This window comes from Pongo abelii, chromosome X, assembly GCF_028885655.2.
Source record: "Pongo abelii isolate AG06213 chromosome X, NHGRI_mPonAbe1-v2.0_pri, whole genome shotgun sequence".
Classification (NCBI taxonomy): domain Eukaryota; kingdom Metazoa; phylum Chordata; class Mammalia; order Primates; family Hominidae; genus Pongo; species Pongo abelii.
In genome coordinates this window covers 54,891,782-54,896,929 of record NC_072008.2, presented here as the reverse complement: position 1 = coordinate 54,896,929, position 5,148 = coordinate 54,891,782, and the positions used below count along the sequence as shown (strand labels likewise).

At 39.2% G+C, this 5,148-nt stretch overlaps 1 pseudogene; it reads right to left on the bottom strand.

The window, feature by feature from the left end:
* Positions 1 to 4,335: 4,335 nt before the first annotated feature.
* On the bottom strand, positions 4,336 to 4,941 carry LOC100432612 (phosphoglycerate mutase 1-like; annotated as a pseudogene).
* Positions 4,942 to 5,148: the final 207 nt, after the last annotated feature.

The following is a 5,148-nucleotide window of genomic DNA, read 5'->3' as shown; positions in this document are numbered from 1 at the left end:
GTTTTCTCATCATTTAGCTCCCATTTATAAGTGAGACCATGTGGTATTTGGTTTTCTGTTCCTGTGTTAGTTTGCTAAGGATAATGGCCTCCAGTTCTATCCATGTTCCCACAAAGGACAAAATCTTGTTCTTTTTATGGCTGCATAGTATTCCATGGTGTATATGTACCACATTTTCTTTATCCAGTCTATCATTGATAGCCATTTAGGTTGATTCCTTACCCAGCAATGGGATTGCAGGTTGAATGGTATTTCTGTTTTTAGATCTTTGAGGAATGGCCACACTGTCTTCCACAATGGTTGAAGACAGTGTATAAGCATTCTTTTTTCTCTGCAACCTCACCAGCATGTTATTTTTTGACTTTTTGATAATAGCCATTCTGACTTGTATGAGACAGTATCTCATTGTGGTTTTGATTTGCATTTCTCTAATGATCAGTGATGTTAAGCTTTTTTTTCATATGATTGCTGGCCACATGCATATCTTCCTTTTAAAAGTGTCTTTTCATGTCCTTTGCCCACTTTTTAATTGGGTTGTTTGAGGTTTTTACCTTGTACATTTGTTTAAGTTCCTTATGGATGCTGAATATTAGACCTTTCTCAGATGCACAGCTTGCAAAATTTTTCTCCCATTCTGTAAGTTATCTGTTCACTATGTTAATAGTTTCTTTTGCTGTGCAGAAGCTCTTTAGTTTAATTAGATCCCATTTGTCCATTTTTGCTTTTGTTGCAGTTGCTTTTGGTGTCTTTGTCATGAAATCTTTGCTTGTTCCTATTCCAGAATTGTATTGCCTAGGTTGCCTTCCAGGGTTTTTATAATTTCGGGTTTTACATTTAAGTTTTTAATCTATCTTGAGTTAATTTTTGTATATGGTGTAAGGAAGGGGTCTATTTTCAATCTTCTACATGTGGCTAGCCAGTTATCCCAGCATCATTTATTGAATAGGGAGTCTTTTCCCCATTGCTTGTTTTTGTCAGCTTTGTCAAAGATCCAATAGTTGTAGGTGTGTGGTCTTATTTCTGGGTTCTTTATTCTGTTCCATTTGACTTTGTGCCTGTTTATGTACTAGTACCATGCTGTTTTGGTTACCATAGCTCTGTAATATAGTCTGAAGTCAGATAGCGTGATGCCTCCAGCTTTGTTCTTTTGCTTAGGATTGCTTTGCAATTCGGGCTCCTTTTTGGTTCCTTATGAATTTTAAAATAGTTTCTTCTATTTCTGGAATGAATGTCATTGGTAGTTTAATAGAAACAGTGTTGAATCTATGAATTGCTTTGGGCAGTACAGCCACTGTAATGATATTGATTCTTCCTATCCATAACCATGGAATGTTTTTCCATTTGTTTGTATCATCTCTGATTTCTCTGAGCAGTGTTTTGTAGTTCTGCTTGTAGAGATCTTTCACCTCCTTGATTATCTGTATTCATAGGTATTTTACTTTGTGTGTGTGGTAATTGTGAATGGGACTGTGTTCCTGATTTGGCTTTCAGCTTGAATGTTGTTGTATAGGAGTGCTAGTGATTTTTGCACATTGATTTTGTATCCTGATAATTTGCTGAAGTTGTTTATCAGCTTAAGGATCCTTTGGGCTGAGACTATGGGGTTTTCTAGATATAGAATCATATCATCTACAAACAGGGATAGTTTGACTTCCTCTCTTCCTATTTGGATGCCCTTTATTTATTTCTCATTCCTAACATTATTTCAGAAACTGTTTTTTGAAACTTCTTTTTGAAATATGTGTGCTTAACCTAGAAGGGTTCTATGCATGGCAAGTTACAAAGTTATAAGCACTACCAGTTCTGCTATGACCCATAAATATCTAAGTTATTGAAGTTGAATAATTGTGTGACAATTAAACTAAAGTGTTACCAGAAATAAGGTTGTGAAATTTTGTATTTTAGTATACTTCTTTTTTTTTTCAGAGAAAGATTTGGCCATACTGGGATGGGAGCTAGTAGTGTGTCAATAAGTTGTGTAATTTTCATATTTGGGGCATTGATTTTTCTTTTGAAGAAAGATATGACCTTGCTGGACTGAAACTCATAATACTTCAATAGCAGATAAAAGAGAAAGATCCATAAGTGACAACATGCTCAGAGATGGGGTTTTTAACAGTTCTTTTCCAAGGCTAGGGTTCTGAGTTTTTTCCTCTCATCTGAGCCCATTTTAAATCTTCACTAGAAGTCACCACTTCTGTGCTGAGAATAGGGCTACACAGTTCCCATATCTTTGGTAAATTCCTATATTAAGTGATTCTTAAAGATTTACATTTATACATAGACAACTGGAAATTTTCGTGCTAAAAACCTTTTCTTTAGACAAAACTAATAAAGTATGAAAAAAAACCTTGTTAGGTGCATAAATCTTTTGGGGTTGGCTTTAATTCTTCAAAAGTAACTATAGGTTTTATCCCTATGGTAAACAAATAATAATTTCTACATCGATCCCCAATGCAAAGTTGGGGATACGGTTCTAGAATATTTAGCAAAAATATGGATATTTGCACCAAATCTGGAATTGCTGAGGTTCTCTATAACTGTAATTTTATCGATTTTCCATTTGCTTTCATGTGGAAAAAAATGCCAGCCTCAGTATATGCCAAATATGACTGAAGCTTATTTGAAATGGTATCAAGAGTTACCTAGGCATATTAAGAATGTAAAATTGTAACTATAATGTGGATAATTCAATTGTGCTTTTGTCTTTTTTGAATTGGTCTTCATGAAGCACACCCAGTGTTGTGAAAATTATAGGACCTTATTGAAATTGAGCCACATGAGGTCAGTAAGTAGATTTTAAAATTATTATTTGGCACATTTTCATCACAATTTTGTAATTGTACATCACTCTTTTATTATACTGATCTGGAAAAAAAATTTAGTATATTTATGCCCAAAATGAGTACTGGGCCCATGTGGCAGGGCCAAGCAACTAGAACATGATTCAGAAATCAGGCAATGAAAAGGCATAAGAATGACATAATGTACTTTGGGGACTCAGAGGGGAAGACTACATATATAGGGTACAGTGTACACTGCTCGGGTAACAGGTGTACTAAAGTCTCAGAAATCACCACTAAAGAACTTATCCATGTAACCAAAAAACACCTGTATCCCAAAAACAATTGAAATAAAAAAGAAAGAAAGAAAAGAAATCAGGCCATGAAAAAAACACGGGAACATGATCAAGACGCATTTCACTGCCTCAAAACAAGGTGGTGGGGGGTGTATTAATCTGTTCTCAAATTTCTATAAAGAACTACCTGAGACTGGGTAATTTATAAAGAAAAGAGGTTTAATTGACTCATGGTTCTGCAGGCTGTACAGGAAGCATGGCTGGGAAGGCCTCTGGAAACTTACAATCATGGCCGAAGGTGAAGGTGGAAGTAGGCACATCTTACACGGCTGGAGGAGGAGGAAGAGGGAAAAGGGGAAAGTGCCATACACTTTCAAACAACCAGGTCTTGTGAGAACTCACTCACTATCATGAGAACAGCAAGGGGGAAATCTGCCCCCATGATTTAATTACCTCCCACCAGGCCCCTTCTACAACATTGGGATTTACAATTCCACATGAGATTTGGGCAGGAACACAAATTCAAACCATATCGGGGGGAATTCTAAAATACACAGCAGGATGCACTGCTATCCCTTACAAGTCAAGGAGATTATCTGATATTGGTGTGAGGAAGGGCTTATTTTCTGATAACCACATGTGGGACTATTTCAACCACCACTAGAAACCCCAGGAGGGTTTTTGTTTCATATTATTTCTATACTTTTTTTGTAAAAGTAAATGCAACAGAAATTTAATTCAGGATTGATCTCAATCTTCAAGTGGAGCCAGCTCCTCTGGGGACAGGAAGGAAACAGGGTTTTTTTGTTTGGTTTGGGGACTTTTTTATTTTACATCACCATGCAGGTTCCGTTCATCTTCCACTGGAATGACTAGAGTACCCCAGTAAGTGGCCTGACTACAGAAGAACACAAGATTGCCTCCTGAGGGCAAACAGGCTCTCTTGCTTCTCCTTATTGGCCATGGCTTAGCATGGTTTATTCCTATCCCTTACTAAAGCAGGTCCTTTGCACACAAAGCCCTGGTAAAAACCCAGGTCACTACCTCTCAGCCCTCTTGGATAAGGGGAGCTTTCCCTGGGCTTGGACTGAGCCCCATGCCCCAGAGGTGCTATCCTGACTGGATTGTATGAAGAGAGTGGGTGCAGGAGACAAATGGCTGAAATGAAAATGGGAGCCATCAGTCCCCATCTGCATCTACAACTTCAGATGCCTACAGATGTGGTCAATGTGACATGTACAGGAAGGAGGGGCAGAAGAAGGGATGGGCAGGGAGAGTGTTTCTGAGGACAGTAGTCTGCCTGATGGTCTTCACTTCTTGGCCTTTCCCTGAGCAGCCACAGCTTCCATGGCTTTACACATAGTCTCTTCATCCCCTAAGAACTGCATGGACTTGATGGGGTTCAAGTCCTCGGCCAATTCATAGGCAATGGGAATACCAGTAAGCAGGTTCAGCTCCATGATAGCCACTTCAGAGAGACCCTCCAGATGCTTGATAATGCCTGTAAGGCTGTTGTCATGGGCTTCAATCAATATCCAATTCCTCTTCTTTATCTGGGGAACTATATCTTCATTCCAAAAGGCCAGAGCTCTGGCAATAGTATCCTTCAGACTGTCACAAGAGGGTAGTTGATCTTCAGTGAGGTCTGTATACCTGCAATCCTTACTAATACTGTTATAGAAGGGGTGGTAGGGCTCCATCGGAGGTGGCGAGACATCATAAGAGCACATCCACATCTTTACCTAGGCCTCACCATTCTTGGCAGCAGTTTCTGCTTTATGGAGTCTGGTCAGATCCCCATAGTGCCATTCATTGAGGTGCCAAGTCCTCACTACAGGCCACTACATTGGGTCAATAGCATGCACAGTGTCCAGAGAGTCCAGATTGCTCTCTTCTGCGCTGATGGGAAGCATATGTCAAACTCATAGCCAGCATCTGGCAGCACCTGCCCACTGTGATTCACCTCCTCATGGTCTGCTGGGTGCTCTTGCTCTGGAACCTGGAGTGGCTGTGGCAGCGGGCTCACAATTCTTGATAATGTATTTTCTGGGATTTTTTTTTTTTTTTTA